Source organism: Cnephaeus nilssonii, assembly GCF_951640355.1.
Source record: "Cnephaeus nilssonii genome assembly, chromosome: 20".
NCBI lineage: Eukaryota > Metazoa > Chordata > Mammalia > Chiroptera > Vespertilionidae > Cnephaeus > Cnephaeus nilssonii.
The window spans coordinates 16,251,972-16,276,496 of record NC_137091.1 but is presented as its reverse complement, the minus strand read 5'-3'; the positions used below and the strand labels follow the sequence as shown (position 1 = coordinate 16,276,496).

The following is a 24,525-nucleotide window of genomic DNA, read 5'->3' as shown; positions in this document are numbered from 1 at the left end:
CATCCATTAAGAAGGAGATGCTGCTCCAGGAATTGAAAACCATGTTATACCTAGGTGTTATTCTGGTTGATTTCTTACCATCCTAACTTCCATGTGACATGATGAGTCCAAGCCAATTACGGAAACCCCATTCCCTTTGCCAAGAATTCCTTTAGGAATAGTCATGTGACCCAATTCTGGCAATAAGCTTTGAGGGGATTTTTACAAGAAAGTGACGGAAGGGTAGAATTTATGTAAATATTTCTTCAGGCTGAAGGAAGACAACCAATGAATAATAATGACCCTTCTTCTTGCTCTTACTGTTTTATCTGGGTATGTCACCTGGAACAGACTAAGGATGAAGTTAGCATGAAGGAATCAATGTGGAGACGTGACACAGACTCGAATTAGCAAAGTCTGCCATGTTAACCTTCCTCTGGACTTGCATTAGGAAAGATAAGGGGTGTCCTCATTGTTTAAATCTGTATTAAGTTGGCTCATCTGTTATTTGGTGCTGAAAACATCCTATCTGACTTCACGAGGGTCTATAGGGACCTAAAACCTTCAACTCGATCTATCAATATGTTACACTTACAAAAGACAATGATTTTGACCATACTTATTTTTCTTCTTCTAAAAGAAAACCTCATAACTCACACATCATAGTTATAGAGTAAATATATGTGATTCCATTTAAATAATGGGACATATGAAACTTTAAAAATAGTATGCAGCTTGATAAAAAGTAGCTTAAATAAGTGTTTCTGTCAGAATGTGAACAAAGATACCATGGCACTAGGATGCACATTTTTCATGATATATATAAACTTACCTTTGGATTCTGCTTTGAGAAAGGCCCATTATTTCATGGCCATTATTCCACTTGATCTTTGACACAATCCTACCACTTGAAATACGGTTTTGTGTTCAAGCTTTATAAGGTTATGAGGCAAAGTGAGACATTCATGATCCAGCCTAAAAGAGATCTGCTGTAGCAAAACAGTGAAACAGTGGTGCTCGCTGTGCAACTTCCCTTATTTCAGTCTCTCTCCGGTAAAGTTAGGGCTGTGTGGCTAGTTCTGGGCAGTAGGCTATGAGCAGAATCGGCATGTGTTATTATTAGTTCAAGGTAGTTGGGAAAAGATGTGAGTCTTTTATGCTCCCTTATCTCTTTGTTTGATGAAAATGAAAAGCACCAAAGTATCAAAGTTGCTAAGAGAAAAGTAGCCAAGATACAGCATGGATCTCCAAATTGATGTGGGTGAGCATTGCAAACCTCTGACCTGCGTTGCACTGAGCATAAGAATGAAGTTAAATCTGACAGGTGAAGCCACAGAAACTTTGGGAGTGTGTATGTTACTCCAGCACACATATTCTAGTCTAATTCAGCTGCAATAAACTTGACCTAAGAAAAGGTTTGGTCTAACTTGTGAGTGCCTAGTAGACCATTTCAGCATGTCATAGCTTTCTAGGTTTTTAGCTTCTGCTCTGAAGTCCTTGGATACAAAGTTCTGGTGATTTCTAAAGCTCTTTATTTCCTTTGTTTTACATGGGTGAATAGTTGCTTTATTTATTATGCAGTTGGTGGTGGTTATGGAGAATTTTTCTTCACTATGCTTGAGATTTATAGAGCTGGGCTGCCCTTTTATTAGGCAATATATTCAGTTTGGCGTTCTTAGGTGCCTAGAGAATTTGGCATAGATGTACTTTTATCATAAAAACATCCTCATAATGATCATTATTAGCATACCCTGTTGTTTATCAAGACTTGGTGCAAAAAAAACATACACATGTAATTCTGAGAGGCTAAGTATTTTGGTCTTTGAGTAGAACAAATAATGGCATAAATATTTCTGAGGGTTGGCAAATACACTCGCCAAGAAATACATGAGCTACTAAAATTACAAATAGGGCATTGCTGCTGGCATCCTTGAAACGAAGGTTCCCCACTGTACAATGGATTTAACTAAGCACCTGAATTTTGCCTCCCGGGCACAGGGACAATTTGTTTGAATTTTGAAACCATCAAATCCCTTCTGACCGACTACTGCTCCCAAGAACAAATGAAAAGCTTTCTCTCTCACCCCTAACATTGTAAAGTTCGAAGAAACATTGACTATCACCCAATTAAACTCCTTAAATTATAGGCAAGAAAAAGAAAGGTCAAGAGAATAGGAAATTATTTTCAGGTCACAGAGCAGTCAGGGCCCAGCTGGATATATTTTTGCCCATCTTCTTCTGGACCTCAGAATAAGGAAGGACTGGGCCACAGCACATATCCTCCAACATGTTTTCTGTAGCAACCGTCATCTTGCTCTGCATCTAGGACTTAACAGAACAAAAATATAGACTGTTAAGCTGGGCATTATCTGAAATCATTAACTACTACCATACCATTTGTTGAACACCTACTAAGTGCTAGAAACTAAGCTACAGTCCTGTAATTCTTGCAAGAATCCCATGAGTTAGGTGGATTCATGATCTTAAGGAGGTTTGGAAAAGTTAAGTGGTTTGTCCTAGTACCTTCAGTGATTTATGACCAAGTCAGGACCTTCCCAGCTAGTGCTCCCACATAAACTGTGTTCTTGGAAACAAAGCAAAGTGTCATTATCTCCATTAACATAAAGACCGATACAGCAAAGGAATGTTAAACGTGTTATTTAAAACATTTAAACTATCACAGAACTCCCAAGGATCAGAGATTATTTTTCTCCTAGCTACATCATTGTTTTCTGTGTTGAAGTTAATGTCAGATGAAGTTAAGAATAGAATGAGTATAGTCTGGAAAACACTTCCAAACTTCTGTTTTCCATAGAAAGTAGTGTCTACATAGCATTTGCATTTCACGCCTTAAAATGTACCTGAAAGTAGGGTTTCATGTTTTAGAAGAAAAGAGAAGAGGGAATTTGGCACCTAGCAGCACCCAGCTGATGCTGCGTTGTCATCTGTGAGGATATAACTGTGGTCACCAGAGCCAGGCAAAGTCCAGACAACTCCTAACAGTCTATCCGCATCACCCGTTCACAAGAAAACTCTCCATCTGACAATTTATTTCAGAGTTTACTTACTTCTGGAATGAGGGTAGAAATGGAATTTAGATCATTAAGGGCCTTGAAAACCAGTGACCCTGCTGCCTTCTTTTGCTCATGGAAAAATTGTGGTTCAGAGAGGGCAGTAGCTTGTTTGAGGCCTTGAAGTTAGATTGGTAGCAAAGTCTAAACCAAAAGGAAGGTTGATATGAATCTCACGTTGTGATCAGCCAAATGCCGGGAAACTAGATACATAATCTGTGAACAAAGTCATGATGAGCTGGAGGCAAAGAATGCTGGAGGAAAGAGTTGGTGGTGGTGACTCTAAGCCAAAGGCAGAGTTGAGGAAGTAAAGTGGGCAAGAGATGGTTCTGTATTCATTTAGCCTGTATTTATCAATTAATGCATCCATGTAAAAGCATAGCCCTGGTGCTAAGGGCACTGGGGGATGAACAATTACATTGAGTGTGTCTTTGAGGCACTCAGGTTCTAGTATGGGAGAGGAGACCTGAGTCACAAAGATGGGAAGAGATACATTTTGGAAGACTTTAGATAAATGGTATTGGGGATGGTGAACAAACAGATTTTACAGATGATCAATCATCTTTAGCCTACTTAACTTGAAGGACATCTGTTCATAATTGGAGAGTCTCACATTGTTAGAGCTTATACAATTAGAAAGCTTTGAGAAAAAGTACAGAGCATCTGATTAAAATAAAAAAGATGTTACATCTTCTCTTCCTCAGCTCCCTCCATCCACATAGGTACCTCAGATGGCCCTTGAATGTCATTTTTTTTCTTTCAAAGGCCTTGTTGATGGGCCCTTGTATAAATAACTTAATTTCTCATTTATTAATATCTACTGTCTGCTGACCACTAAGGCCACCATTGATATACATTCTACCAACCACCAGCCAACATAATAGACATATGACAAAATCAACTCTATTTTCAGAAGGAAAGATGCTGAGTAGAGATGGTAATGCCCTTTACCAAAAGTCACACAGCTAGAAAGCATTGGAGCCAAATTTCTAACTATAAAGGTGAAAAAATCAATTAGACCATAATTAAATAAAAACTGTACATTCATATAAGATACCATTAAAACTATGTATAGATCTATTCAAATGATCAATATATCTAAACTAAATACCTATCTATTATCTCTATATTTATTTACCTGGATGAGATGGAGAGAAAGGGCAGAAGGGATGAAGAGGTGGGGGAGGGAGGAGAAGAGAAATGGAATTTTCATTTAAAATTTTATATATTTTTTTCTCCATACTGGATACTGGTGATATGAGGACACCACTCTAGCAAAGTTCTGCTATATTTTCTGCTATATTAGGCAACTCAATTTCCTTTCCCTGGGCTTCAGGAAAGCAAAAGCTGATTAAACTAAAGAGGCATGTAATGAATGAAATTAACTATGCAGATGTCAGCCTCAGAGTGTTCTGGTTGCAGATTCCAGGTTCAATAAATCGCTAGTTTGTGGACAAACTACTCCATTTCACTGTAATGTAGTTTTATAATCTGTAAAATGGGAAAACAGTAGTAAGTATCATACCTAGCTGTACAAACATGAAAGGTGATCATGTATGTAGAATGCTCAAAACAGTGCCTTCCATCAGACAGTCCAAAATTAAAAATTGTGGATCTTTCAATGCTTTGCAGAAACGAACATTTTCAGTCAGAGAGGGATGTCCGACTGCCCATTTAGGGATCCGACTGCCCACCGGGATCGGGCCTAAATGGGCAGTCGGACATCCCTCAAGGGGTCCCATATTGGAGAGGGTACAGGCTGGGCTGAGGGACAACCCCCCTCCGTGCACGAATTTCGTGCACCGGGCCTCTAGTATATATATTATTCATTTTTTACAGAGAAGAAGGGAAAGGTATAAAGAGTTAGAAACATTGATGAGAGAGAAACATCGATCAGCTGCCTCCTGCACACCTCCTACTGGGGATGTGCCTGCAACCAAGGTACATGCCTTTGACTAGAATCGAACCTGGGACCCCTCAGTCCGCAGGCCAATGCTCTATCCACTGAGCCAAACCAGCCGGGGCAAGTGACATCCTTTTACATCCAACATTTTCTCATGGTCATTTTCTCATGGACATGGGCCAGTCTACCATCCTGGTTCAGCCACCTCCCTCTGGTTACCAGGGGCCAGCTTCTTCTAGACACTTATGTTAGTACCTGGGACACTTCTGGAAGGAACCTCAGAGACAAAAAGCATCATCCCTCCTGTCCATTTTTAAACAAATATTAAATGAAGGCCCAGAGAGGGGAAGTGACTTGACTAAGATTTTACATTATGAGACACTAGAGGCCCAGTGCATGAAATTCGTGCACTCAGGGGGTTGTCCCCCAGCCTAGCCTGCACCTTCTTGCAGTCCAGGAGCCCAAAGTCTCTTACCACCTTCACTGTGCTTGCCAGCCATGAGTCTGGCTTCTGGTTGAGCGGCGCTCCCCCTGTGGGAGCACACTGACCACCAGGGGGAAGCTCCTGCATTGAGCGTCTGTCCCCTGGTGGTCAGTGCGCGTCATATCGACCTTTCATTCAGCCATTTGGTTGATTTGCATATTAGCCTTTTATTATATAGGATTATATCAGAGCTAGATGTAGACCTAGGTAGACTTGACCTGAGTCCTAAGTACCATTGTGGGAAGATAACTCCTTTTCTTTTCTTTTTTAAAATATATTTATTGATTTCAGAAAGGAAGGGAGAGGGAGAGAGAGAAACATCAATGATGAGAGAGAATCATTCATCAGCTGCCTCCTGCACACCCCCACTGGGGATCAAGCCCGCAATTGGGGTATGTGCCCTGACCGGGAATTGAACCGTGACGTCCTGGTTTATAGGTTGATACTCAACCACTGAGCCTCACCAGCTTGTCATTCCTTTTCTTTTCTTTCTTTTAATGCATTGTAGATACAGGGATATGTCCAAGTAGCAGGGCTATTCCCATGGCCACATGCCCAGGCCCTCGTTCTACATTCCACTAACTCTCTTCACACCTCTCCCTCTCCCAGTAAGTCAGCACAAAGGGAAGAGGCTGCTCCTCCACTCTCCCTCTTTTCACATCCCATTGCAGCTTAGGCTCAGAATACCTGCACCACCACCCCCCGCCCCGCCCCCCAGCCCAATACACACATACCTAAGTCTTAATGTAGGGGAAGACTTGAGATATACTGAATAACCTACTGAATACAGGCAAACACAGGAGTGCAACTAGTTCAGTCTTATTATAGTTCATTTTCATGTAAATTCCGTGATCACTAAGGGGTTCCCCAAAGCAATGACTCTGTTCCCCCCAGTGAAACTCCCCAGCATCTTGGGGAAAATAGACAGAAAGAGAAACAAGACCCACATGTTTCACGTCTGTTCACTGCAGCATGTGGCAACCACCTAGGTTGCTGTAATAGGAAACTGTTATAATTAGGCCCTGTGCTCCCCGTGCCTCGCTGGAGCCGAGAGTCTGCCGGGAGCGATAAGAAAGTTCCTTTCTACTGAATGTTTTGACGTTGTCTTTTGAAATTTACAGCTATCGTATATAAAACCTTTTTATTTTATCTGGGTTGTGGGAAGCTGAGAACCTTATAAACAATTATATGTGACGTGGAAATGCAATATGGAATGGTGAACAAAGGGTATATTTTCTCCTAACTCCAGTGAAGCTGTATTTTTCTAATGGATGCCCATGATGCAAAGATATTTAAATTGAAGAGGGCCAGGGAGCCTTCAGTCTTCCATTTCCTTGTAAGACCCTAGTATACATAGCAACTTTATAGCAGCATGCGAGTTTATAATCCCCAGCATGAGGAGAAGAAATTTGTGATGACAAAAGTCTTTAATCTTACACTTACATAACTGCACTTTTATTTTTTAGATTTAACTTGTACAAATAAAAAAAATGAAGATCCTTTTGTTCTTTTCTAAAGGGTACTCAGAGATAAATGATGGCTGGTTAGAGCCTATTGAACATTGGAAACATTTGTAGAATGTAATTTATTCATACCTAATACATCAGAGAAGCAACTCTAGTGTTAAATTACAGCGTGAAGAAATGAAAAGGCAAAAGTGAACAGTTGGATTGAAATGGATACTCTGAGGTTTGTAGAAAATGTCAAAAGAGTTCACATGTTCATAATGTGAAAGTAAATATTTGGGCATGCTGTAGGAAGGCGTTAGCCCAGTGCAAGATAATAGAGTTCTTGATGGGATGTGCTATGAAGAAAAGACTGTTTAGTCTAGCTCATTTAATGTCCATATATTTTATTAATAAACAATCATGCCAGCAAGGTAATATTATTGCCCCCTTTCTTCTATTTAACTCGATGTATTTTCCCCATAAAGTTAATTCCTGAGGAAACCAAATTAATAATAATTTTCATTTTATCTTATTGATTTTTTTATTTATCAGAAAATCCACTAGATCAACAAGATATATATTTGTGGGACTTGAGGGTGGGAGGCTAGGGTACTAGGTCCTCAGGATCTAGAACTGCCTAAACACTATAGTCATCTGGGCACAGTTCCTCCCCATCGTGTGAGGGAAGATACCCATCTGCACCTCTCACATGTCATCCTTCAAAGCAAGTCAAATGGCCATGCCTAACACCACCCTAGGCCTTGTAGAAAAGGGCACAAACTTTTCAACTAGATCTCTCGTAACATCAGCTAGTGCTCACTTCTATCACCCCAATCAGAGTGCTTTAACACAATGTGATCAAAGGACACTGGGAACACATCACAGATACATGTGGGTAAATACAAATCACCTTCCATTAATGTCCCTTGCATAGCAGCATGCTTGATATACGGCAATGCTCCCTGGATATTTGTTGAATGAATGAAGACAGCTGAAGGTATAATGAATCTGTGCAAATGATATAAGTATCAGAAAAAGATACCAAACAAAAGGTGAAGAATGCTGAGAAAGTATCTGAAAGAGGAGAGAAAAAAGAAAATCAGGAAGGAGGGTAAATGGAATACTATAAGTAATGACAAGGAAGGAGGAAAAATGCATGTTGGAGAAATTTAAATGTCTATAACGGCCAAGTACATATGATAAATGAACAAAACAACCGAGTGATAAGATAGGAAAGGATAGGGACTGTGCAAACAGAATTCCTTCCTCATCTATGCAGTTCCAACATTATTGCCAGGCAGGAATATGTGCTCACTATTTCTAGACATATTCATGTTTTTATAGTGTTACCAAATTTTTAGCTTTTTAAGTAAAATATCCTAATTTTCAAACACCAACTAGGTCAAACAAAACACATCTGTCCATCAGATTTAGAGTGTGGGATCCCGATGTGTCACCACCTAACGCTTGATACAAGTGAAATGTAGGGAACAGTGATTGTAGTGCTGACATTGAAGCTGAAGGATGAAATTTGGTTGTGGACAACTTCACAGGAAGAGCCTTAAATATTTTACTTCCAAATTTACAGACATGTAAATAGCCCTGGCCTGTGTGGCTCAGTTGGTTGAACATTATGGCATGCACCTAGAAGTCACAGGTTAGATTCCTGGTCAGGGCACATGCCCAGGTTGTGAGCTGGAGTACCAGTAGGGAGTGTGCAGGAGGCAGCTGATCTATGTTCCATTATTTCCCTCCCTCCTTTCTTCTTTCTTTTCCTCTTTCTTTAAAATCAATAAAAACATTTTTAAAAAGATTGATGCAACTTAAAAATACATAAAATTGATTTTAATGGTTCCAAAACTTACCCTGGTTTCAAAAGATTCCAAGCAGTCATTGTAGGTCTACAAGAAAAAGAAAAACATTGTTTTCTCAGTTGGTGTTGTTGATTTTGTGGGATAATAGTTCAAGAGTATCAACAGTAAAAACAATACAATGTGTACTACCAGTATTTTGCTGTTGTTAAAATACTCAATACGATTTGGCTTTCATCATAATCAAACATTTATTGAGTAAATACAATGCAAAAAGTTTCTGCCTAAGTTAAGTAGATATAGTAAGGTCAAAATGTTCCCATAGCCTAAACATTTCAGATCCAAGAAAAAAAAAAGAATGCCTCTTATTAAGTATTTAATTTAATTATTTTTCTGTGCTTGGGGCTCATAGTGCCTGAGCACATAGTTCTTTATTTCATTAGTAGGCATTTATGAGTCCCTGCGGCAGGTAGATGGAAGAAATAAAAACTTTAGGGTATTTTTCTTTCTTATTAAGATAAAATGCAAAGCAATTCATTGTAACTTTCAGGGTCAAAATAGAGCAATCTTTTGTGGCTGCTTCTGGGGAGCATTTGTCAACCTCCCCATTCAATAAAAGAAGGCATCAGTCCAGATTTCTAGACTGAAATTCATCCAGTGGACATATTTTAATACTCAAAAGTTTCTGTTAAGTCCTCGATTCTAAAGAGAGCTCAAAAGTGACCACTGTGACGAATTCGTGCACATTGAAAGGAAATTGATTAGAAGAAATATTTTAATATTGCTATTCGCCCTTTCTCTATAATAGAAGTGTCAACCAAATTCACGATTGACAATGACAGATCGAAATACACACGTGCGATTGGCACCAGCGAGAGCTTTATATGTATTGCACATGTATGAGTCAACTTAGTCTTTTATATATATAAAATAAACTTGCTTAATTAGACCTGCTTTCTGATTTAACTACACTTTTTCTAGCCCAGTGAAGCACCCCAACTTCTCTTTCAGGTAATTGTCAGCAACACAGCAGTAAATATCAACACAAAGCAGATTATTGTAGATCAAGCAGGGAGAACAAAGGGTAAAATATTTAACTGCAGCAGTGTTTGACTATATTCTGCACAGTGAGAAAACCTGAAGTCATTTTCAAGGTCCACCATTTCTTACTTCTTTTCAGTTGGGTCAAGTTTCTAAACTTTCTAAATCTCCATTTTCTGGCTAATGAAAAGAAAATAGGATTCCACCAAGTGTCCCATCTACCTACTCCAAGACTTCTGTAAGGATCAAATGAGATGAGGCATGGGAAAATGCTTCACAGACATTTGGTTAAAGTGTAAAATGTTTGCACCTGGCTATAAAGCAAGTCTTGTTCCTGGACTGAAGAAACTTCAAGGAGGCTAGTCGCTAGGGAGAGGAAGCCAGGTGTTGCTATGTGACATCATTACCTGGTGCCCACAGCCACCTTTTCTGGGCTGGGCTCTGGGCCGCATTTTGCACCATGAGGTCTCAGCAGCATCAACTGCAATTTGGTGGGCTGTCACTCTGGGGTGGTGGTGGGGCCTGTGTCCCACTTGGGGCCCCGAGTGTTGCTTTGTGGGTGCCAGATCCGCAGTGCCTTTTCTCTGTAAATGGCCGGTGCGCACCACAGCATCTCCTGCGTTGAATGTCTGCCCCCTGGTGGTCAGTGCATGTCATAGCGACTGTTCAGGCAGCTGGATACTTAGCATATTAGCCTTTTATATATATAAACACACTCCTGTCCAATTGCCCACATATAGGGTTTCATTTGATTCAAACCACATTATGTCTGTGAATGGAGGGTTCAACCCTAATATCTCATTCCCAACTTCTAATGCCCTCAACAGCCTTCAAGGCACTTAGCCAAGCAGAGGAAAATTCCATCTCCAGTGGGGAATCTGAGGAAATTCCACCTTGGGTTATACAGATAAATCTCACTCAGAGAAACAAGAAAGGAGTAGAGATACTGATCAAAATGACAAGGTAGTATCCTGAGGAGGTAAGCATTTACTCAATTCAACAGTCTTCTCACATCCAAAAGAGCTATACACACTCAGAGTGTTGTTCAATGGGCATGGATGGATATGCCCCATGGATAAGAAGATGAAGAGAGACTAGAGCACTGAAGGGCAGAATTTCCATTAAGAATCCTGCCTATCTTGTTCTTGAATATACCAGGAGCTGAGAAATCAGAAGCATGCTCTTGGTATTTGTCTTATTTGGTCCCCAGTTTGATTGGGCTCTGGCATCAGACTAAAGGGGATGAAAACCCAGCTTCATACCTTTAGTTTGTGGCATTGTGTGAATCTCTTAACCTAACTGTACCTTAATCCTATCATCAATAAAATGGGATTATAATACTACCTGCTCGGTAGCACTATTGTGTCTAAAGAGATATTACCACAGAGACAAGGTACTTGGTACAAAATAAGAATCCAATTGTTATCACTGCTTTAGTTGTTGTTGGGGAGGGGGGACTTATTATTTTTTTATCTGTTTCCAGAATAGGGAATGTTTTATTATAGCTGTGAATTAACTTACACTTGAAAATTTCTTTGAATATTTATATTTTCCCTCTTTTTCTTCAGGAAGTGTGGGCTTGTTTATTTTGGCCTTCAGATATTCACCCAACTAAAGGAGGTGATTCCAGGTCCTTCTGGTTTCCATAGGTTTTGGGATATTGATATTCAGGAACGTGCAAATTCACACACAGACACATTCTCTCTCTGTCTGTCTCTGTCTCTGTCTCTGTCTCTGTCTCTCTCTCTCTCTCTCTCTCTCTCTCTCTCTCTCTCTCACACACACACACACACACACACACACACACAGCTGCAGACTCATAGATCCCTTTGCCTCAGTCATTTATGCATTCATTCCACACACACTTATTTGCATACCATGACTCTGTGCTATATCTCAAGGTTGCCTTGGCTGCAGTCTATCAAATCTGTAAGGAAGACAGTTTTAATGCATTTTCAAAGCATGCTATGTGTGTGGAGGAGGTGGTGTTCAGGGTATATAATTGCTATAAGATTGTTTATTTTTCAGCTGGGGGACTGCTACAAAGCAAAGTTAAATAAGTGATGTGAAAGCTTTTGAAAGTTTGCCCTCAGGGCACAACCACAGGCTTTAGCCAGAGCCCTCTGCCAACAGCCACCTTCCAGGAGCATCCCTCTTTCTTAAAGTGCCCAAACCCTGCTGTCAGTTCACTGCTCTTGCTTCTCACCTGGAGCCCGGCCAGGTTTAGCCGTTTTAGCTGTGTCACTTAGTGATGGGCACTGCTCCTTCCTGGGACTTCCCTTGTGACACACTGATTGGCATGTGGGCTTCTTCCTGAGATTTTGACTGACAGCCTATTCCTGAGTTTGGCTTCAAATGCTTTTCTAAGAGCTCACCCCAGCCCCCCTTATCTTCACCAGCTGTTTCTTTTCTGTTGTTGTTTCCACCTAATTAATTGTAAGTTGGGGACCACTTTGCAGTTACCTGCCTCTAGATCTCTGTGTTTAGAAATCCTCCCTGGTCTAGAAGCTCACTTCCTGCTTCTTCTCTGCCCCTCCTCCCCTGCATAAATTTTCCTGGAACAATTTGGGTCTCTAATGAAAGGAATGGGAATCTTATTGCTCCATAACTACTGGCCTACTGGATGCACTCCCCTCCTCGGAGCTCCTCCCGTGCTCCTGAGACTGTTAGCTGGATTTAGTTAGTGTCTGTTGAGTTAATTGATCAAATTTCACCCATGTTCATTTTCCATAGCCCACTTTTATTCAGGGCTGGTGCACTTCAAAAAGAGGAAGTGATTATCATTTAACAGCTGTTGTGCAGACCATTTGCAGAGAATCGTTCTCAGTTTTCTTTACCAAAGCACAGCTCCCCAATACAGTCTGCTCCATCATCTCTCAGAACACAAGCCCTGGTGCTGATTACCCCACTCACCCACAACAAGCAGGCAGGGTGGTGCAGAGTACATGGGTATGTAGGCAAACAGGCCTGGGTTCCAATCCCAGTTCACTTCCTATTAGTTGTAGGAACTGAGGCAGGTTTCGTAACTTCTGGGTCTCACAGCAACCATCCATATATTAGGGATATTGTCTGCATTCCAGGGCTTCACCAAATAGTAAATTATATCATATAATTTATATAATTTACCTATGTATATGTAGGTAGGCAGATAGATTAGATATAGATAGATATAGATATAGATATAGATATAGATATAGATATAGATATAGATATAGATATATAGGTATATAGATAAATAGATATGTCACTAAATTATATTATATATGTGTGGAATTTGATCCCAAGAAAATACCTAATGAACAAAATAGTTATTGTTATTATTCTTCAGTATGGAAAAGGAAAAGGCAAGATTTCCTTGGGCCAAAAGTTTATGTGATTTAGGTTTAAGGCAGATTTCTTAAAAATTACAAAACATTAGATAGATAGATAGATGATAGATAGATAGAAAGAATTAATTTTAAAAATTCTTGAGGCTAAATATATACAAGTTCAACCCATAAAGTAGCCCACCAACTCCAAGACTGCCTGGGCCCACCCTCTGGGACCCTTTGTGCCTATGAAATTGACTTAAAGTCCATGCTGTCCATGGATGTCTGCATCCAAATCAGAAAGGAATCAGCCCCAGAGCTTGATACCCCCTTCTGTTTCCATAGAGTCCACTTGCTGCACTTGAACTCCAGTCCCTGAGGGTTTGGTCAGATCTTGTTTGTTGCTATAATGTTGCTGCCAACTTTCTGCCCCAGCCAGCTCTGTGGGTTATCCCATCAGGGCTCCCACTTCAGGGTCCCCCCAGCCCACCAGGGCACTCATGTAGTCTATCACTCAGCCTTAACCCAGGGACTCACAGCAGCCTCTGGTTTCAATTGCTTGTTTGAAAAGAAAAACCAAAATTGACAGAGAGAACGAAAATGCTGACATTCCTCTCTTCCATCCAGCGGCACCAAAGACTTTCTCCAAGGAGAATGTCCTCTCCATTAGCCTCACCTGATTGCATCACCTGGGCACCCCTGAGAGTTTGCACATGCTGGTGGGCAGCCACTCCTGCCAAGCTTCTGCTCTCTCCTGCCTGATGGCTTCCTATGCCCCAGAATCCCTTCCTGCTAGATGTGGGTCTAATTTACTGCCTTTCAGGGAAGTGGCAAGAGAGGCTTCTGACAAGAGCTGATTAGAGGGATCTCTGGTGAGACCATGAGTTCAGAAAAGCTCAGTGACTGACGGGTTTGGTTTCAAGTTAACCACTTTTTATACAAATTCCTGAGCTTCAGTATATGTCAAATTAGGTACCATTCATAGGGAACGCTATGTAAAGGTCTCCCTGGTGTGTTGACATCAAAAGCTACCTTCACACCTTTTTGCCCACCCCTACCTCCAGCCCCCAGTTCCTTAAACAATGCTTGCCATCTTCCCCCATGCAGTGCCACCTCCACAAATAAACCCTCGGTTTATTACCATTCCCAAAGTGTCTAAATATCTCACCTCCCTTCATTCTTGCACTGTATTATCTGTGAATATCATTCTAAAATAGCATTTCCTTCAAAAGGCTTTTCCTGATTTTTTTCCCCAACACAATCCTCAAATTAAAAAACCATACAAACCAAAACAAAGCACAAAGACCCACATCTGTTAATTTCTTGCGGCATGGCACATGTTAACATAGATTATTACTATGGGAATGGTAGTGACAATTATGATGGTGGTGGTGATGTTGACAATGATAGTAATGATAATTTAGGTGCATGTCTTCTTTTCAGTGTTAAAAGGTGGAGTTCTTACAGAAGATCTTAATGTTCCTGCCTCTTGAGCATGTTGAATGGCACATAATGAGCACTCAACAACGTTGGTTGCATTGGATTGAGTAGGACATAGAGACAACTCAAAGCAACTCATGTTCTTGGTATATTTGGTGCTAAAACTTCATAGTTATTTTCATAGCAATTACTTTTCTTTAGACCTTTTCTCCATCTTCCAAAAATAGATTGTATCTTTGGAAACTACCAGGGTAAGGGTAATTGAAGGCTTACAAATGCAAAAGATATAGGCTTTACATTTTGAACAATTACTTTACATTAGTTCTCTTGTACTATTTTATGGCTGGGATCTCTTATCTAAGCCGAAGCAAAGAGCATATTAAGCTGAGATTATTCATATGTATTTTGAATCCCATTTGGTGTACAGAATTCTGATTATTTCTATCTGCCACACTCTTTCTTTAAAAGAAGTAAAATAAATGTAGCAAGAAGCACTCTTGTTAGAACAAAAAAAAAAGATAGTGGATAGCAAATGATAATAATTGTGGCTGCTAAAACAACCACTGTGCTACATCATTTGGAACTTCTTTAATTTTGATCCCTAGAAAAATTAAAGTACATGGGAGCAAGGAAGTTGAGTTATTACTCCTCTGGCCACCAGAGAATCCCATGTCCACCTGAAGGTGGAATGAACCAGAACCCAGGCATGATGTCACAGTGAGGTAGAGAAGGAGGAGCGACGATGGAAACGGTCATTTATGATCTACAGTCACACAATTTCAAGGGTAGGCAAAATGCGTGTGTGTACATCTTCCTCAGCCCAGGAGACAGGACAGTGGTTTGTTTTGCGTTTAATCACAGGACTCCACTGAATATACTTAAATTTGCTTATGCTCTAATAATGTGAAGTGACTGTGGGTCAAGACAGGCACATAAGGGAGGCATTTTGTATTTTGGAAATAGACATTCAGAGATTTTATTTTTTGTGAGGAATGCTCATTCTCACCCTCACCTTTCTTCCTCCACCACACTCCTCAAGGTCACTGACTGTACGTGGAGCCCATATACAGAGACCTTATAGGTAAGGTCCCCTGTTTTGTCATCTGACTCAGAGAAAATAAACTAATATCTAGGCAGTTCCACCAATCCAGTTATGGTACATTTGATTTGGCTTTTTGAATCACGATTATGGTATATTCATAACAATGACATATTACACAATATGTGCACAATATTTACAATATTTGATCTGATCAAATAGTGAGTATGGTAACCTGGGACCCACCATGGTGCTCTCCTGGGTTGTCAGCCAGTTGGAACTGTTGCTAAAAGGTTGAGACAAGTGATTCTTAACCAAGTGGAAGTTACCTTCAAGGGAGACAGAGCCTGGGAGGGAATCGGAGGGAGATTCCGATTTGTTGTAATGGTTCCTTTCTGCCTTTGGGTGGGTGGGGTTATGAGTCTACATGTTTTATGACATTCAGTGAACTCTATATTTAGGTGCATGCTTGGATATGTATACAGTACTTGTGTTGTACACAACTAGATTTTGCCTTTATTTATCTCTCATTCTTTTATTCTTGGTTCTTAGCACAGTGTCTGACATCCTAAAGTCACTCAGTAAATATTTGTTGAAAAAGTTAATAATTGAACAAGTGAAAGAACATTTTCTCTCAGGAAAGGCAGAATGGATAAACATTCCTTGAATACCAGATATGCTCTGTCCACATGCCAGGCACCTAGTGATCTTAAGCCAATTGGTAGCCATGGCACATTGTAAAGGTGGATATGAGTATCCTCATCTGAAAGCTTAAGTAAAACATGAGGCCCAGTACGTGTAAGAAGAGTCCCAAGGTCACAGGTCCTTTGGCAAAGCTCAGATCCAAACTCTGATCCATTGTAGTTTGTTCCCCTGCTGCAGGCATCCCACTCCGTGGATCAGTGGGGCAGTGATGAGCTTGGGATATAGTCCATCCAGGCCCATCTGGCCGCTGCGCTCGTATGGGGCTGAGTGCCTTCCCACATCTCTTCTACCACCAAGCCTGGCTTTCCTCTCACTGCTCATCTTTACAACTCAGCATCAAATTATCTTATTGACGTCATGCTGATTAAGATAGGCTAGAGGTGTCACTATGGAATCAGACTTGTTTCCATGGAAACTAAGCGGCAAGCCCCTTTCCCAACAGGAAGTTTTATTTGAGTCTCCTGAGGGAAAGGGGGTGGTAGAGACAGAATTTTGAGAATAGCCAGTTTTTGTTGAAAAGTAAGCTCATAAGTTGCCAGGAGAAAAAGTAAGAAAACTCTTTAACACTTGCTGGACCTACCCTCCCTCTCCCCTTTCTCTTTCCCTCTTTCTTCTCCTCCCCCTCTTCCTTCTCCTTCCCACTCCCTGGGCTGCCCTCTCTCCTAAGCATTTCTGCTCTTATCAGGCATCAAGAGCACATTATTGAAGCCTGAGTCCTCAGAAATCCCTTTTGTCTGGCTAGGGAAGCAATGGGCTCCCGAGTTTTTATGGAAAATTTCAACTTCTCACTGGTTACAGATCTAAATAAAGTCTTTACTTAGAAATGTAGGTTTGACCCTTATCTGGATTACTCTGTGCTATATTTTCTCCTTTGCTTAATGTCTATGTTAGTCTAGGTTCTCAAGAGGAACAAAAGCAATAGGATAGGTAGAAAACAGAGATAGATAGATAGATAGATAGATAGATAGATAGATAGATAGATAGACAGACAGATGGATAGAAAGATAGATGATAGATAGGTAGACAGATGATTTATGTACAAATAGCAGGAGACATTTCTATTTATCTATCTATCTATCATATATCTATTGAGAGATATTTATTTGCTACAAGGAATTGGTTCATACAATAATGGAGGCTAAGAAGTCCCAAGACCTGCAGTGGGCCAGCTGGAGTCCCAGGGGAGCTGCTGGTGTGGAGAGCACTCTGCTTCACAAAGTCTGCTGATTCAGGGGTTAATCTCATCTAGAAACATCCTCACAGACACACTCAGCAACAATGTTTGACCAAATATCTGGGCATCGCATGGTCTAGTCTCTATCACAACCTCCATTTTAGCAATTTAACCATTGTTCTATTTAATTATCTTATAATTTGTCTTCTGAGAATGTGTTCATTAGCTTCAGATCTTCTGTTCTCTTTCTCTCTCTCAATCTCAGAGCCCAGACAGAATCCCCCAAACTGCCACCCCCCAAGTCTAGACTGTCACTGAGACAAACCTGCAGACCACTCTCATTCCCTTAGTATCTGACTAATTGCAGGCGCCAAAGTCAGGATGGGGCCCCTCCCTTGGTACTTGTAAGAACAGTAATTCCCACATTGTGTCCCACATCAGTTCCATGTCAAGCTGGTAAGAACATGATAGGAAAATAGTTGTTAGAGAGATGGGTATAAATGGGAGTTAATCTGCAAAATAGCTCCATGTCCAAATTGTTGAAAAGCACCAAGAATCATATTCTTCTCTGGGTTTTTATCATTTACTAGCGTTCCCGTTGCAGGAAAAATCCTGCAATAGGGTTTCCTGCTGCACTCTACCCCACCCTGCCTGCTCTCCTCCCTTGTCCCCCGCCCCGCGATCTCCACCAGCCCCCCTGCTTTTCTAACTTCTCCGCCAGCCCGCTCTCCTTCCTTCTTCCCTGGCCCCGCCTCCGCTCCTCCCTTCTCCCCCCGCCCACCTTCTCCGCCAGCCCCCCTGCTTTTCAAACTTCTCCACCAGCCCGCTCTCCTTCCTTCTCCCCCGGCCCCGCCTGCTCAACTTCCTTCTCCCCCGGCCCCGCCTCCGCTCCTCCCTTCTCCCCCGGCCCCGCCTCTGCTCCTCCCTTCTCCCCCGGCCCCGCCTCTGCTCCTCCCTTCTCCCTGGCCCCGCCCCTTCACCCCAGGCCCCGCCTGCTCAACTTCCTTCTCCCCCGGCCCCGCCTCCGCTCCTCCCTTCTCCCCTGGCCCCGCCCCTTCTCCCCCGGCCCCGCCCCTTCTCCCCCGGCCCCGCCTGCTCAACTTCCTTCTCCCCCGGCCCCGCCTCCGCTCCTCCCTTCTCCCCTGGCCCCGCCTCCACTCCTCCCTTCTCCCCTGGCCCCGCCCCTTCTCCCCCGGCCCCGCCTGCTCAACTTCCTTCTCCCCCGGCCCCGCCTCTGCTCCTCCCTTCTCCCCCGGCCCCGCCTCTGCTCCTCCCTTCTCCCCTGGCCCCGCCTCCACTCCTCCCTTCTCCCCTGGCCTCGCCCCTTCTCCCCCGGCCCCGCCTGCTCAACTTCCTTCTCCCCCGGCCCCGCCTCCGCTCCTCCCTTCTCCCCCGGCCCCGCCTCCGCTCCTCCCTTCTCCCCTGGCCCCGCCTCCACTCCTCCCTTCTCCCGTGGCCCCGCCCCTTCTCCCCAGGCCCCGCCTGCTCAACTTCCTTCTCCCCCGGCCCCGCCTCCGCTCCTCCCTTCTCCCCCGGCCCCGCCTCTGCTCCTCCCTTCTCCCCTGGCCCCGCCTCCACTCCTCCCTTCTCCCCTGGCCCCGCCCCTTCTCCCCCGGCCCCGCCTGCTCAACTTCCTTCTCCCCCGGCCCCGCCTCTGCTCCTCCCTTCTCCTCCCCCCGGCTTGCTTGCTTCTCTGCAGCTTTGCTCCCTTCTGCAGCTCTTGGCTTCTTTCTACTCTGTCGTGATATGCAAATTAGCCGCCATCTTTGTTTGGATAATTTGCATATTCGTCCTGATTGGTTGGTGGGCGTGGTTTGACTGGTGGGCGTGGCTTGGGCGTAGCGAAGGTGCGGTCAATTTGCATATTTGTCTATTATTAGATTAGATTTTATTTATATAATGCATTACTCCTGGGTAAAGTCTCAGAAAGGCATTTGTTCATTTCCTTAGTGATTGTCTATTGAGGATCTACTATGTGTGAGACATTGTTCTAAGCACAGGGATATGAAATATTCCCTGCTTTCATGAAGCTTGTACATGGGTGGGTAAAAGTGGGTTAACAACAAAAATAAATAAATAAATAAATAAATAAATAAATAAATAAATAAATAAGAATAAACTCTGTTTTGTATATCCACACCTGTAAACCTACTTTTGCCTCACCCTATATTTTTAATTGGAGGTTAATCAACAATAAATAAGTGCTAATAAAACAGACAAGGAGCTAAAGTATTGGAGAACATGCTATTCCATAAAGGGCCATCAGAGAAATCATCTCTGAATAACTCATCTCTATAATAAAGTGCCAGAGTGTAACAACTCATCACGACCAAAGGCTGACCATCTGGAAGGCAGCGCTGGGCAACCCAGCACTGACTACTGCGGCTGCAGGCCCGGTGTCCCAGCATTGACTGCTGAGGGGGCTTTGAATCAGGCCCGGAAAGAGACCTGAAGAGAGAAGCAGGGGCTGATCTATAGCATCTGTGGCAGCTTTTGAACAGCACTTGCCTCTCTCTTTCCCTCAGAGCCTGGCCAGTAACCTTGCCTCCATTTCTCTTCAAACCTCCACTGGGGGTACTGATCAGCCCTGCCTTTCTGATAGGCCGAGAGACGCTGATTGGCATAGAAACTGGCCAATCAGAACCAAATCTGGGTCAACTGTGAGGAGGTAGTGACTGTGTAGGAGACAGAGCTTTTGACGCTGACTGGCATAGAAACTGACCAATCAGAACCGAATCTGGGTTAACTGTGAGGAGCCAATGGCTGCCTAGGAGGCAGAGCTTTTGATGCTAATTGGTATAGAAACTGACCAATTAGAACCAAATTGACCAGCAGAGGAGGGCAATTGGGGGTGAGATCAGGCCAGCAGGGGAGGGCCATTGGGGGAAAGATCAGGCCGGCAGGCAGGAGAGGGCATTTGGGGGCAAGATCAGGCCGGCAGGGGAGGGCAGTTGGGGGCAACCAGGCTGGCAGGGGAGGGCAGTTGGGGGCGAGATCAGGCTGGCAGGGGAGGGCAGTTGGGGGCAACCAGGCTGGCAGGGGAGGGCAGTTGGGGGTGAGATCAGGCTGGCAAGGGAGGACAATTAGGGGTGATCAGGCAGGCAGAGGCAGTTAGGGGTGATCAGGCAGGCAGGCAGGTGAGTGGTTAGGAGCCAGTGGTCCCAGATTGCGAGAGGGATGTCCGATCGGGCCTAAACCAGAAGTTGGACATCCCCCATTGAGAGAGGGTGCAGGCTGGGCTGAGGGAACTACCCCCTCCATGCACGAATTTCATGCACCGGGTCACTAGTATTTAAATAAAAGCCTACATGAAGACAGGAAGCAATAGATGAGTATTATGAAGGAATAATGCAGCAGTCTTGAAATAGAAACATGGTTTGTAGATTTCAAAAGGAACAAAAGCTGTGTGTCTAGAACTAGGTGGGAAGGCTGGTGGAGGGGAGACCAGTGAGGTATCAAGAGGCCAGAGTATCTACTGTTTTTGATGCCAGTGTAGGGACTGTCGGGATTTATTTTCCCTGAGACAGACAGCTGTTGGAGAAGAAGAGTGACGGGACGGAATCTGGCTAGTGTTTTGGAAGGGTGACTCAGTGTGGCTTACACATTGCAGAGAGGCAGGAGATGAGCCTGGAAATCATTATGGTCCTCCAGATGTGACATGGCTGAGGTTTGGGCTAAATGAGCAATAGTGGAGGTGAGAAAAAGTAGGAAACTTCTAAAAGTGCTTCATTCTCCAGTGATAAATGTGTTTAACTCCATACAATCCAGAAGCTCCCAAATTTTTTTGACCATTGGCCATTTTCCCAGTTGGCTCTCTGCTCAATTATTTTTTTGAGTTAAGAATTCACATTGAGATTATTAAGTTAGTCCATTAGCCTCTAATTACTAAATATTATACAGTTTAGCCTATGTCTAGTATATTTCTATCTCAGATTGTTCTTTTGTGTTTCCTGTGTGTATGCAAGCACCCCAGAGTGGTAACATATGAATCTACCACTAAGAGCTTATATGGATTTATTTATCCCTTTTTCAAATGTGAAAATCGGTGCAAGTGAGTTCCACCTAATGTGGACCCAAGGCCTCCTTCTGAGTGCTACATTACTTCTATCCAGTGTAAACCTCTGTCTACATTCCCCCATCAGATTCCTATTCATCCTTCAATGTCACTTTCTCTGTGAAGCCCTCTCTGAACATGTAAAACACAGGTATACCCTCTCCTGGGTAAGTTCAGAGAAGCCTGAGCATATCCTTCTGGTAGCATTGCTTCCTTCCTTTGGTAGGTTCTGGGTATGTGGACCAACCTTACTGCACAGTGGATATCTAGAGGCAGGGGTGGTACATAGCCCTCAGTGCATCTGCAGAACCTCTCACCATGCACAGCACCACACAGTTAGGGACAAATGCCTGATGAGTGAGTGGAAATCTGTTATTATTTCTTTAGGAAATATTGATGTATCCATTTGTTTAACAAATATTTACTTAGTGCTCACTACTGTCACAGGATCTGATATCAAACACATACATATATATGCATATTAATCTACTGGAAGAGGTGATCAAGTCTAGTAGGCATGATGCAGAGTATAAAATGTATAAGGAGTTGGTTGAGCATACTAAGGATTTAGGCAATAGTAACTTATTCAGTGGAAATTCTAGCCCAAGAAAAATCCAGAAGGCAGGGAATGCCATGTGTTTTCTGAAAATAGGTAGTTCAGAATGGTTGGAAGTGTTGGGGGAGGGGGCAATAAATAAATGCAGTGGGTTTGTACTCTAATGGGTACAATGGGTTCAAATTGATGCAGCTTTAAAAAAAGGTAGTTTCCCATAGCCAGTTTTGCTCAGTGGTTGGAGCGTCGGCCAGTGGACTGAAGGGTCTCTAGTTCAATTCCAGTCAAGGCACATGCCTCGGTTGCAGGCTAGATCCCCGGCGCCAGGCGGGTGCTTGTGGGGAGCAACCAATAGATGTGTCTCTCTCACATCCATGTTTCTCTCTCTGTGTCTCTCCTGCTTCCTCCCACTCTCTCTAAAAATCAATGGAGAAAATATCATTGGATATGGATTAATAACAAAAAAAGGTATTTTGTCAAGTAGTTGAATTCCACTTATGTGGGCTTTCTCCCCGTTTTTTCTACAGTTGCCATTGAGGCTGAAGTCAGCATTTTCTTCAACATGCACATAGAAAATTATTAGAGGATAAATATATTGGGGGGAAAGGGGATTATGCCATTCATCAGAAAACACTGAGACCCATGCAATTAGGGAGCATGAGCTCTGTCTCATAATGATAATAAACACAAAGGGATTGATGAATAGTGTGGTGATATCCTACAATTGGTAGATGGGATTAGACTGAATTAATGCTGGGGAATGTTATTTATGCACTTTAATTTTTCTCAGTTGGTCTACCTGACATTCTCGTGTTATTGTGAAGAAGAAATTTGATACTGATACAAGTGGCAAAAAAGGGCAGCTACAATTTGTATGGGGATAAATCACAATTATCTTTATCATAATTATCATCGCATTTCTTTGCTCAGACAATTAAGCATATTTCACTTTTTTTTCCTCATTAGACCTAAAATTCAATACAACAATAGCAATGGGCCTATGCATTTAAGGAATACATTAAATATAATAAAAATGATTGACATTCAAGTTAATAACTCATAATAATAGTTAATCTTCTGCCTACAAGAAGTGCCTTTTGTGAATGGTATTTTCAGGTTATATTTCTCTCTTTTAAGCAGCCTTATAAAGAAAACCTCTGCTTTAGGTGGCCAATGATTTTTGAGGGCACAGTATCTTCTATTGTTAGTGCCTGCCCGAAACATTCATTAAATAATAGAGCATCAGAAAAGTGGTTTCCATACATGTGAACCATAGGCTTTCTCTTTCTATGGGCTACGCAGAACCGTGACTGCTCTTTAGGCCTTGCTACCCAGGAAGCTCAGAACTGGCTTTACCACCAAAGTCCCAATATGAATTTTTTAAGGATGTATTTCCTCCCACTTCAATGCTGTTTTTCTTTATGCCTGCTATTTTATCATATGCCACTTCAAATCAGCCTTGGAAATGGATGGAATATAAATGAATATATTAGCAAGCAACGGCATAAATAAATGGGAGATGAGAGAGAGCGATATGGAAATTGTAAGATCCAAAAGGGTAATTCTTCCTGTGTCATTTACAGTCAGAAAATATAGCCGGCGCCCAGAAGTAATGCATTGTTTTAAAACAATGATTTGAAAATAGAAACAGATATTTGACAATTATTAAGAGGTCAGGGGGGTGGGTGATGCATTAACAATTTATGTGAAGAAACACTAGAAATCATTAAGATGCCATAATTTACTAATATCACGATGTAGAAAAAAAATTGGCAATGCTCTATTTTGAACAACTGAGGAAATGGACACTGCTCTACATGGTTAGATGAAATGAAAATTGGTGCAACCATTTTGCAGGGCATTTTAGCAATTCCTGTCAACATTTCAAATGCATGCATTTTTTACCCAGCCGCATTTAGAAATCTGTACACTACATTCATTCACTTAAGTGTACAAAGGTATTCATACAAAAATATTTATTGAAGAACTTTATTGAATCTTAACGTGCTAGGAAAATTATTTTAAGGTATTCAAAGATAGGGGCTAAACAAATGATGGCAATGTATATAATGGAATTATATTCAGCCAGTAGAAAATGGAGCAACTCTTAGTGAATAAATATGGGAAATTATTGCAAATACACAATTTCAAATGTTGCAGGATATATGTTTACTTCATTTATATTTGCTTATAGCAAACCATTGTTTGTAGCTAGATATATAAATAATGATAGACAAATACACTTATATATGCAAAATACTCTTAAGAGTGGTGCTCCAGAATATGGCATTCATAGAGTGACTTTTAGTACTTAACTGATTTTCATTCTGAAGCATTTTACTGTTTCCCATAAATATCGATAATTGTTATAGTAATAATAACAAAATTAGTTTTAGGAAAAAACTTATACAAAACAAATGTACTCTACAAAAACAAAAGGATATACATCATATCACTCTCTCAACAAAGTCCATGGAACAGACCAAGCATGTCAAACTCAAAGGCTAACATGGGC

At 42.1% G+C, this 24,525-nt stretch overlaps 1 pseudogene across 1 annotated transcript in view; it reads left to right on the top strand.

The window, feature by feature from the left end:
• Window positions 1–22,593, top strand: part of LOC307092475 (small ribosomal subunit protein eS1-like) — a 42,570-nt pseudogene extending 19,977 nt beyond the window's left edge. The window contains exon 2 of the transcript in view: window positions 22,538–22,593. The product of the transcript in view is annotated as a small ribosomal subunit protein eS1-like (transcript). The remainder of the gene's footprint in view (window positions 1–22,537) is intronic.
• The last annotated feature ends 1,932 nt before the right edge of the window (window positions 22,594–24,525 follow it).